At 42.3% G+C, this 12,594-nt stretch overlaps 1 pseudogene; it reads right to left on the bottom strand.

Annotated features, from left to right (window-relative positions):
• Positions 1-663: 663 nt before the first annotated feature.
• The window catches only part of LOC137383603 (cytochrome P450 3A30-like), a 32,974-nt pseudogene continuing 21,043 nt past the window's right edge, over positions 664-12,594 (bottom strand).

Here is a 12,594-nt window from a genome sequence, read left to right as displayed (position 1 = left end):
TCATGATCCTCGCACTTGTTATCAGGTCCAATCCAATTTTTTCTTCTGATGCCTTCCTCTGAATCCACAGTCAAGAGCAAGAACTTAATTGGGGTGGTAGAGATGCAACTAATTAGTCTTGGCTGGTAGTATGAAACAGGCAATAGCAAATGAACAGCCAAGTGAGTGAGTGGTGGCAAAAGAACAGAAAGCGGGAGAGAGACAAGAGAAAAAAAAGAGAGAGCGCACAAAGTTATTAGCCAGTTGTCCACAAGTATAACAGCCAACCCAAACTTATAATTTAGTTGGTTCAGACACAAGTAGTCAAAACAGGATATTGTACTGAATGATTTTAAATTTATTTGAATTTTGTTGGACATGAAAGTTATTTAAAAAGCTGTGTAAATAGATGTAATTAGTTTAAGAAATCCTTTACAAATACATTTTCTCGACAAAATATTTAGTACATTGGCATGATAGACTGTCCATTGTCAAATAGTTTCGTACATTGTCAAATAGTTTTGGGAGAAAAAATGATTCATTTCAATATACAAGGTTAAAAATATTCAATTTTCAACATTTTATTGATCAGACAGGAATGGTCAGTTGACAGATGTTTTCCTATTGAATAATCACTATTATAGTATTTCTGTGGAATGGTGACTGTCAACATTCAGTCTTAACAACTGGGAGATAGATCATGGATGCATATTGCTGCCTAATTATTGTTTCCTCCCATCCGATATATTTTTGAGTTGTGCAAGTTTCCATGTATTTTTATTTCTTTAGTAATGCAAGATGCTCATCATTAGTTTGAGTTGTGTACACTCTTACACATTTTCAGTTTCACATGCTCTGTGTGCTTTATTCCTTTGAATCAGCATTCATTCGTGGCACAAATTTCAGGATTATGGGTTTTTTAGGATGCATGGGTCCTTTCGCATCCAGTTCGAATGGGATCTGGAACGGAAAGAACAATGGTGATAGGAAGTCAACAGAAAGGTTTGACTGCAGAGATGGTTGGTTCTATTCCAACCCCATAGCTATCATTCCATAAATTCCCTCCTCTTCCCACAGTATTCACTTCAAAAAACACCAAAGATTTAAATGTAGCTTCACAATATTCATTCATTCACACCTTCAGATAATTTCTATATTCTAGAATTCTCACCGCTGTCTCCTTGCACGGCACAAAGGTCATGCGTTGCAAGAATGAAGCCAGAGCCATCTTCATTACGAGTCGAGCAAATCGCATTCCGATGCAGTTTCGAGGGCCCATCCCAAATGGCAGGAAGATACAAGGATCCAGAGACTCTCTATTCTCTTTACTGAACCTAGTGATATTGGCAAAGGCAATAATAGACTAGTCATATTTGCTTAGAGATAGTTTGGATTTATCAATTTTCATCCTTCAGTTCTATGCGAAAACAAGATTGTATAGGACACTTGCAAAAGTGAATCTGGAAGGAAGATTGCAGGAATTCAAATCTCTGCTCTGGTCATCAGAAATTTGGTTTTACAAAGACCCCAAGATGGTTTAGCGATGAGAAGGCCATTTGGCTCATCCCAATCCATCTACTCAAAACAATCCTAAACTAACTCCTATTTCAGATTCCAATTGTTTCTTAAAGGGTCCAGGGTTTTTGTCTGCACTACTCTTCCAAGAATTCTATCCCATATATTAATCACTTTGTTTAAGAAAGCATTTCCTAATATTGATCACTTGAAGTTTACTTTTTTCATTCCTTTAACTATCTATGTACCTCAAAAAGATCACCTCTAATCTAGGCTGAAGTGGTCAGCTTTCTCCAGTTTTTCATCATAACCCAGACATCAGAATCAGCCAAATGACTCTGCTCCGCTTAAACCACAGTACATGGTTTCCCTTGCGTCTCAGCTGATTGTAAGCTCAAAATGTCCAACCATTGCAGAGCAGCAAAGTGAGCTCGGTCTCCTTCAGCTTCATCATTAGCTATTCATGGAGTCATTGACCCGCATTTTGCTGTAGTAATGACAGTGAAACCGTTAGCCTTCACCAGCATTACTCCTCTGAAATGGACAGTATCTTCTGGAGTCTGCACATGTGCAGTTAAAAGTGGAAATTCAGAAGTTTCTGCCAGTAATGCTATGCTTCTCCAGAAGGTGAAATCACCACAGATTGCAATCAAGAGAAATCAGTGAGTGGATGGAAATTATCCATTTTACACTCAGTTTGGTTTTAAAAAACCCTAGGAAAGTTACACCTTGTTGAATGAAGTGTAACTGGGATATTAAGCAGCATACTAACTTCATAATTAATGCTGAACAGCCTCACTAGCTCTGAAAAACTAAATGTATATTTGTGGAATGTGAAATTTCTCCCTTATGATAAAAGGTCAGTTTATGATATTTCAGTTTCTACCTTAATCCTATGCATATGCCCCAATTATTTATTGCCCTCTGTAAAAATGTTAATTAAAACTGTAAAATTTCACACAGTTTACTTCCTGATTTGCTGTCTGTGAGAATACATCAATGTGATTGGCTGCTTACCTTGCTTTATGACATCACTGTTGCTGGACACCTGGAAATCCCCTCGACTTGGTGCCACATTCAAACTGATGTCAGGAAAGGGGAAATCTACACAGATTGCTAGAATTTTGTGAGCAGCTTTCTTCTAGCTCAGTGGCAAGCTCATGTTTCTCTCCTATGGGCAAATACCTCACATCTGTCTGCACCAAATTTCATCTGCCATTTTATTGGCTTACCTGCATATTTTCTCCAAATCATTGTCATTTCAGCTGCATCCTAAAGTTCCAATGCCCCTTCTAATTTGGTATCATCTGTAAGTTTGACAATTTGCACAGATTTGAGTCAAGGTCATTTATGTAAATTAGAAACAGTAGTGGTCCCAACATTGAGCCTTGGGGCACACTGTGCAGTACCATTCCACCAATAAGTATGAATTGTTTTCTACCCTTTAGATTGTTCACCAGTTTACTTTGAATTCCTAAAACCTTCAGTTGAACCAACAACCTTTTTATGCTGATGTTTGTCAGATTCCTTTTGGAGGTTTAAGTACAAAACATATCTGGCTTCAAAACTTTGAGGAAGTTGGTCAGTTTTATGTTTTTAAAAATTTTTTTATTTTATTTATTTAGAGATACAGCACTGAAACAGGCCCTTCGGCCCACCGAGTCTGTGCCGACCAACAACCACCCATTTATACTAACCCGACAGTAATCCCATATTCCCTACCTACACTAGGGGCAATTTACAATGGCCAATTTACCTATCAACCTGCAAGTCTTTGGCTGTGGGAGGAAACTGGAGCAACCGGCAGATACCCACGCGGTCACAGGGAGAACTTGCAAACCCCGCACAGGCAGTACCCAGAACCAAACCTGGGTCTCTGGAGTTGTGAGGCTGTGGTGCTAAGCACTGCGCCACTATGCCGCCCTAAAAAATGGCAACAGTTTCTCTCTATCTACTCTGTCCAGACCCCACATGATTTTGAATACCTTTAGCAAATCACCTCTCAGCCTTCTCTTTAAGGAAAAGAGTCCCAACTTCTCCAATCTATCTTCATAACTGAAGTTCTTCATCCCTGAAACCATTCTCCAGAATGTTTTCTGCACCCTCTCTAACACCTTTACATCCTTCCTAAAGCATGGTGCCCAAAACTAGACAATACTCCAGCTGAGAGCGAACTAGTATCTTATACAAGTTCAACATAACCTCCTTGCTCTTGTACTCTACGCCCCTATTAATAAAGCCCAGGATACTGTATGCTTTATTTAACTGTTCTCTCAACCTGTCCTGCCATCTTCAATGACTTATGCATATACAGACCCAGGATCCTCTGTTCCTGCACCCCCTTTAGAATTGTACCTTTATTTTATATTGTCTTTCCTCATTCTTCCTACCAAAATGCATCACTTCACATTTCTCTGCATTGAACTTCGGCTGACCTTCCAAAACAGGGAGAAATATTCAACTTCCAAGATCGCCAAAATGCTTTTGCACATGTGCCGATAAGTAAGAAAACAGATGGCAGAGGTTCAGTTTAAAAACAGACCAAAAGGTTCCTGATGTTTCAGTTGGTTAACACATGAAACAGCAAAGTCCAAAATTTGACGTCTGTTCAGTGCTGAGTTAGTTGGCCTCAGTCAGAGCAGTGATAAGACTGCTAAATTGAGCCTCAGTAGCCCAAGTTAGTGGAATACAATCAACAGAAACTTCCCTGGTGTTGGCTCCTGACAATTGTATTTGCTGGAAAGTAGCTGTGTATGTTGATATTCAGAGAAGACCTTGTTCTGCCCAGTGCTGTTGAGTCTTTGACAGGTGTGGCATACACTATGCCTGCCTAACCATCTGGGTGCTTAACCATAGTAACAGGGCCTTCACTCAAGCACTTATACCTCAGTATAAAGTAGCCAGTAACCTGCCTTCCATTTTCTGCTAGCTTCACAATGAAATCACAAACAAATAAACAAACCCTCAAGCTACTTGACCACCAAAAGTCAAAAACCGTCAGGAGTCCAAGACACAACTATAACTTCAGAACTTTCTGTTTCTGCACTTTCTGTTCTCTATCTAGGGAAGGCCGTGCAAGCCAGCTCCGGTTAATGCCCCAGCAGTAGAATAACCCACCAAAACCCAGGCTTATACTTAAAGAATGGCCGCCTGCCAAAGCAGCAGCAGAAGTGGAAGGAGCCAAGTAAGAATTCAAGGCCTGCGCAGAGTGGTGATGAAAACAGCACTCCAGTAAATTATGGAACTGATGCAGGTCTGAGAACCATGCTGAGCTAGTTGAAAATCCCCACAGGTAGGAAGTTTCCATGCAAATAAAGGAAATCAACACAATAAAGTCCAATTTGTAGCAACAGAGGCCATGAACAGTGGCAGGGGCATGGGGGATGGGGGAACACAAATCATTATTACGTACCTTTCAGGTCTGAACTCTTCAGGTTCTGGCTAGTATGCTGGATCATGGTGCAGGACGTAGGCGGGCACCATGACTACAGTCCCTTTTGGACTGGATATCCCATTGAGCTGGACATCTTTCTTGCACACTCTGTCAATATGGGTTGCAGGAGGGTACAGTCGCAGGGTTTCAGATATCACCATTTCCATATACTCCAACTGCATCACCCCATCATATGTGGGAGGAGCCTTCACACAGAAAAACACTTTAACAACTGAACAGGACATTCGTGAAAATGTGGGTGGGAGGCAATCCAGAAAGTTAAAATATTTTGTCACAGGGCAGGAGAAACAAACATTCTCTGTTATTGTGTATTGGTAGAGAAGATAATTCCACTTGTGGGGGGGGGGGGGGGGGCCAGAACTAGAAGCCATGAATATAAAATAGTCACTAATGAATCTAAAGGAGAATTCAGGAGAAACTTCTTTACAGACACAGGTTAGAATGTGGAACTCGCTACCACAAGGAGTGGTTGAGACAGATAGCACAGATAGATATGTTAATGAGATTGGATGAAGGATGGGAGGAGATTCAGGTGGAGCATAAACACTGGAATGGACCAGTTGGGCTCAATGGCCTGTTTCTGTGATGTAAAGATTGTGTAATATGTCATGAGCACAAAACAGAGCAAAGACCACTAAGTGCTTTATATTCATAATGACAATCAATAAAAGGCAGAGAGCAGAGCTTGACATTGTGGGCACTGTGTAGATTAGGAGGCTCAGCACATCTGTAAATGGACTTCAGCTGCATCTATTTGGGTTGGAACTGTTGATGCCAGCGTGTTACTCAATCACATTCAATTCATTTTAGATAAAAACACCAAGAACCGAGACTAGCTGATTAATATACAGTATGCATGCTAATAAAATCCAGGCTTCTCCATACTTACCTCTTCTACCATAAGTGGTGACAGCAATAATCACCAGGGTGGAGGTGCTGGCAGGATAGGAATCCCACTCTCCTCCCAATTGAGACCAATTAAAGCTGTTTAAAAGCTTAAGAGCTTGGGAAAGTTTGAGGTTTAAACTTTTAAACGACACAAATGGTTAACCTGCACTTTCAGAAACAGATCAGCTGAAAGCAGGTGGGTAAAAAAAAAAAGTGGTGAGCCAGTCATAGCTGCCCCAGGGCATCACCTTGGCTCTATCAGAGGGTCAGCTGGGCAAAGGGGGACTTGGTACTTGGTGAGGGGGTGCCCTTGGCAGGGAGAGTGGACACTCAGCGCCCAGGCTTTGAACAGAGTCAGCACCTCCCTGGCATCGCAGAGACACAAGAGCAGGGGGCAAGGCTATGAATCACAATTGGGCAGTCATCTGCCAAGAAGGAAGTGTCCAGCAGGCAATGGGGTCACAACAATCAGATTTTGGGCCCAATGGCGATGAGGGGCAATGGAAGCCAAACCTTCAAAACAGAACCTATCGCCAAAGTTGGAGCTACCTGGAGATGACAGAGCACCAGTGCGGCAGGAGACTGACTCTCCAGGCAGATGGTCACAGACATTTCTGCTCTTGAAGACCTCGCACCTCACAGCACTGGTCGCCAAAAGTCACTGTGGCCTTGAACTCTTCACCTCTGGTTCCTTCCAAGGATCAGCTGCAGATCTTAGTGGTATCTCAAAAATGACTGCACACCATGGCATCTCACTGGTTACTGATGCCCTCTTTGCCAGTGATGGCCAACATATTCATTTAACAGACACAGCCTCGCAGGGACAGAGGGCACTGGGTTTCATCTCCATCGCTGGATTCCCCCAGGTGCAGGGAGTCAATTGATTGCATCAATGAAGCCATCAAGACACCCAGTGACCAGCCAGTGAGATCCATCAACAGGAAGGGCTTCCACTCCCTCAACGTCCAACTGGTCTGCAAGAGCTTCCTCCATCTGTGCACTGGCGTTCCTGGCAACCACCAATGACTCCTTCATCCTCCGCCATTTGAGCTGCCTCAGATCTTCACTTCAACCCCCACAAAGCATGAATGGATCCCAGGGGACTGCCGAACTGTCGGTGAGGTCGTCTTTCAGATGAGACATTAAACCGAGGCCCTTCTCATTTATTGAATGTCGAAGCAGGCTCGAAGGGCCGAGTGACCTACTCCTGCTCCTAATTCAGATGTTCATGTGTTCATAGAGATATTGGCCCATTGCTGTATGCAAATTAGCTACCACATTTTACATTACACCAGTGACTACACTGCAAAAATTAGCTGTGAAGGGCTTCAGGATGTCCTGAGATCATGAAAGGCACTATAGAAATGCAAGTTATTTCGCGTTCTTTCTCATGGACTCACATTGTTGGGAAAAGCCTCATCTATTTCCTGCTGCAGTTTCTTCTGTACGTCCGGGTGCGTAGCCAGATTGTATGCGACAAATGACAATGTATTGCTGGTGGTCTCATACCTGGCAAGGATAAAGGTCATGGCCTGTGCCAGAATCTCTGTCAGTCAAAGCTGCAGAGAATTGGAAGAATCAGAATTTGTACCATAAACCTCACCTTGCAACACAGAGGCTTAAAATTCAAGTATTTCTAAAAACATTTATTCTTTCCAGTTACTTAAAAGTGCTACACCACAGGCAATTAAATGTTTCCAAAAACCATGTTCGAAACATAAAATTAAGCACTTGTACTCAAATTATTGAATATATACCCTGCACCATTAGGTGGAATAGATTACAAGCTAGAGTTTAGTGAGAGGACACAAGAAAAATGGCTGTTGAAGTCTACTTTCTAATCCTTGGGTATCTCACCACTTTTATGCCTTTGCAGGATAGTCAGCATTTTACAGGGTTAATGTGCAGGTAGTGCACACTGAAACGCCACTGCCCAATCACACAAAAGTGCAATAATGATTAATGTGTGCTTGGAATTTCCCTCACTACCCCCAGTTCCCAATCTAGACCCACGACCGGGAGTTGGCAACGTGTCCGTACACTGACACCAGTGTCCACGGGTAAACAATTTTAGGGTCCGTGACTGGTAATTTCACAAATGAGAAATTTCCCATTGGCTGCTTCAGACCAGCTTTTGAAAGAACAAAAAAAAAATCGCAAGTGTCAGTTTCACAGCTGAAGAGGGAGGCACAGGGTGGGCGGGCGAGAGGGGCAAAGGGCGGGCAGCACAAATATGGAGAGAAGCGAGCAACACGCAGATTGGGGGAGGGGGTAGGAAACAGACACAGAGAGCAAGCAAGTTCACTCCTGACAGATGCAAATCTGTCTGGAATACTCCGCATGGCGACACAAGTGTGTGGGCAGATATTGACTACTTCTGCAAGCAAAAAAACCCAGGTATCTCACTAAATCAGTGTCCAAATTGGTGACACGAAAGTAAGTCAATAAATTTGTCTTCTCATTTAAAGCTTCTTCTGAAAAATACACATTTGTTCTTGTTTTGATTAATAGGAAGATATATTTTTAATGCCATTATCTTTCTGAAATTGTCTCATTGGTTGCCGACGCAAGACAAAAATTGTAATGTGGCCCCCACCCAAAAAAGGTTGGACACCCCTGCTCCAAGCCTTTAACTTTGAGTTTTAAAATAACTTTTACTTTGGAAATGCTGCAATTTCTATGCTCCAGCACGTATTACTTTCACTTGGGACACAAGCTCAGTGACATGTTGAAAGTTACTGGACTTTTATTTCTACATAAATGCCACAATTCCACTGCTATCCATTTGGAATCACATTGTTCTAGAACTTGCATTGAGGGGAAAAATAGGCAGGAAAATCCAAGGAATCTCCAGAAGTCAGCACTGTAAGTTCCTCATGAATACAAGAGCGTGGTGTAATTGGGGCTGAATGATATTGGCGAAAACAGGATGCTGCTGATCCATATATAATAGTTATTAATTATAATGTTACTTGATAAATTTAATGAACCATAATTTATAATGAACTCTGATACCTTAACAAAATTAAATTTGCAAATGCAGCCTTGAAAACTGTTGGGGAAGTCATATTGTAAAAAATTATTAGGTTTCAATGACCATGTTGGAAACACTCATTAACTGATTTTTTTTTGCTGCGAATTGGATGAAAGCACAAGCTTTACAAGTATGTCAAAGATCAGTAACAGATAACCTGAGTGGTCAAAGCCATTTGACAGTGGTCTGTATCATATAGTTACGTTACCTTTTAAGTCCACCTTCAATAACAAATAGAGATTTGGCTTGGACACAAATTGGTTAATCTGGAGTACAATCTCAGATAGTGACGAAACATTTTGTGACTGAATAATACATGTAGTAACCGCCACTTAACGTTTTGCAGAAAAGATTTGTCAATAATTATCTTGTCAGAGCTGTATCGATAGTGATGAATTGAGATATAGACAAAAGTGAATTTAAATTTAACTTTATTGGAGGAACTGAAGGGCACTCTTTATTTGTAATTGTGTTTATCTAATTTTGTCACTAGCTTTGGTGAGTAAATGACATTTTGTCAATGAGAGGTTCTGTTGCTTCTGTATTTTAGAATCCAGGACCTAGTTTAACAGCCTGTCAAGATGAATAAACTAGGCTTGACTACCGACCATTAATCTCTTGGTCCCTTCCTGTCCCACTCTGCTTTCCTGCTTTACATGACTGTTTACAGGAAGTACTCTCTGTTCAAGCCTATAAAACTCTCCTTGTTTGGAGATCAATGCTGTTTTGCTGTATGCCCTGTCTTCAGACACCTATTACAAGTAAGTGGAGTAGTTGCACTAACATTGACCATCACAGGTTAAATTGTCTTCTGACAACAGCAGTGTGAGAAATGGTCAGTCTTCCTTTTGCTGATTTTTCTACTGCCTCACCTCAATAACCACAACAACAGTCCTCTCCTAGAGTTTCATGCTTTATTGGATGAATTTGCACTCCCGATACTGTGAATCCACCGAGGTCATCCGACAAGGTCCATCTACCACCCTGTGACATGGTGTAGCTAGCTCTATTCTATCAACAAAAGTAATTCACATTGACATTGCATACTATTTTGCTTGCTAGCTAGCTAGTACAGTTGTGCAGCTCTCCATTGATGCTCATATCCTTAGCTACTTTATTTATAGGGAGAAATGGGTTTTAAATTGGACTGTGCTTCGATAGCATTAGATTGGCTAGATGCTTTACATTCATTCAGTGTTACAACCAGGAGAGAAAGGTGTCTAGGAGTCTCTTTCAGCCTTCACCTGTTCTTACTGTAACAGGATTTAATTTTTAAACACACTGTTTTGAGCTCACCTTTGGTGAATCCTTGTTCATTGCTTTACAATTATAAGGCAAAGAAATGAGTACAAACAGGCTCTCTTAGGGGTAAAAGAAAAGTGAAATTTATTAATCCTTAAACTCAAGCTCTAATTTGGTTAATGTCTACGGATACACGCCATGCTAGCATGCACACGCAATACATACATGCAAATAGGGACAGAAAAGAACAGAAAAGAAATAAAGTGAAAAAGTTTGAGGTAATCTCTGAAGGGGGTTTGTTACTGTGCTTTAAGTTTTCTGTAGAATCCCTTGATTGGAGGTAGTCTTGCTTTTTGTTGGGGCCCAGTATTCTTCTTAAATCTAGTTCACTGCAAGAGACTTTTCTCTCTTGGGGTTCATGTGTCTTCAATTCCGTGAGAAAGAGATGGGAGCAGACAGGAGAGAGGTCTTTTCAGTCCAGCAGCAAACAGCTTTGCATTGAAATTCTCTGGGGCAAGTTCAAATTCAAAAAACGCCAACAGTCATGTGACTAAACTGGTCTGACCACGTCGGTTTGTGTATTCGGCCATTTTAGCAGTTAACCTGGAATGCTTTCCTCTCCACCTTCAATGTCCGTTAATCAGAAGTCCATTGTGGATTAAAGTGCAGCAGAGAGTGGCCCCTTTGTCCTTTCCAAGTACTGTCTGTTACTCTGCAAAAAAGGTCTTTCCGGCGTGGGGCCTGGCAATTAGTTGTGATAGGCTCTCTTTTCTTCACAGGAACAACTTTAAGTTTTAATGTTCATGTGGTGAAATATGTGCCTCACTCTTGTCATGCAGGCCCCTACCTGCCAACAGATTAATTGCTCCCATGTCTATGGCTGAGTAAATAAATTTGTCAAATGTCTGTGGTGCAACATGTCGATGCCTATCATTGCCCATGATTGTGCAGAAACACTGACCAGAAACCAGATAATTCCCAGTCGGGCAATAGAGGCAACAAATTCCAGCAGAGTTATGCTTCCCCAGACTGTTCTCAAATAACTTTTGACTGGGGTTTAAGGGGCTGGGAGCAGGTCACATGTCTGAACTGCCAGCAAGGTAGGGTATGGGACGACCACAATGTTAAAGAATGAACAACAATAACTGAACAGGGAGCAATAACTTCAGGAGCAGAAAGAAACAAGGATGAAGGGAATGAGAAGATTTCCACTGATGGTACCTTTGTCCGTCACCATTCTGCTTCCCGGAGCTGGTATCAGTTATTTGAGAATCAACCATCAACTGCAGAAAATCCAATCGACCCTGAGAGTTAAAAAAAAAGAACCATGTGAGAACTCAGCTATGATGGCACAGAAACAGGATTAAAGTCATCAATCCTGAAATTCCAAAGGGCTGGAAAGTAGGAAGTAGAACATATTGCCTCCAGAGGGACGGGAATCAGAATCCACCCTGAATTCTAGTCAGAGAAGAGCAGTCAAGCCTTCCACTAACCCATATATACCCAAAGACTCCTCCAGGGTGTGTGGGAGGGACTTCCTGATCTACACTGGGTATTCTGTCCATTACATTTTCCCGAAGTCCAATGGAACTCATGTCAGCTGATTATGGGCCGAGTGAAGGGCCCCCAGGACTGCCTGAGAGAAAGGTAATCAATCCCAGAGGGATCATCATTCTATCCCTGTGGGGAGAAGACAAAAATCTAACAAGTTTGAAGTTTGGCCTTCAAGGTTTCCCTGCTCCCCTGACTGGAGCAGCAGGGGTCAGCTCCAATTTTATATTCTGCAGTCAGGCAAGGTCACTCAAAGCATCTCTTTAAATTACTCCATCCTGTACAATTGGAACAGGATCAACACTGATGGCCTTGGGTGACCAGTGGGAATCCCCACGACTCCAATCTGCTGGTGGCAGAGCAGGAGTCATGGAATTCCAAGGCTATAGCTTTTCACAGAAGATCACTCAGCTCATCAGTTACATTGAGCTGGACTTTCAGCTGTGATTGGAGGTGAGCGGGAGCTAAAAACAGCCCGGCTGGCTATGTGCCAGTTTCCTGGCTCCATCCTGCCTCCAGGCCATTTTTACGGAGACAGAATCAAGAGTGAGCAGAGTTACCTGCCCCCAAACAGGGGGCTACTGATCAGGCTCATTATGAGCCTGATTGAGGCCAACTAGAATGATTCAGTGGGCCTCTAGCTTCCCATAGGCAGCAGGGGCCAGTTTAGGTGCCTGGACGCAGAAGCACTCCCCTCTCCAGAGTGGTGGCCTGGCTGCTGAATCTATTTTTTAATTAAAGATTTCAAAGAGGTTAGAGAGTGGGTGCCTCCATCTTGAAACACCCTCTCTCTTACTTACCTTCCATTACAGCCTGCTGCTCCTCTCAAGCTAGAAGATCTCTGATTGGCTCTCCAGCTCCAAGGGCCGGCCCACTGTACTGAATTGGACGGTGAACCTGTCTCCAGGCCACCCAGGAGGGAAAAAAATCA

The sequence above is a fragment of the Heterodontus francisci genome, chromosome 24 (assembly GCF_036365525.1).
Source record: "Heterodontus francisci isolate sHetFra1 chromosome 24, sHetFra1.hap1, whole genome shotgun sequence".
In the NCBI taxonomy this organism is placed as follows: domain Eukaryota; kingdom Metazoa; phylum Chordata; class Chondrichthyes; order Heterodontiformes; family Heterodontidae; genus Heterodontus; species Heterodontus francisci.
The sequence above is the reverse complement of the archived record's forward strand: the minus strand, read 5'-3'. Positions and strand labels throughout refer to the sequence as shown.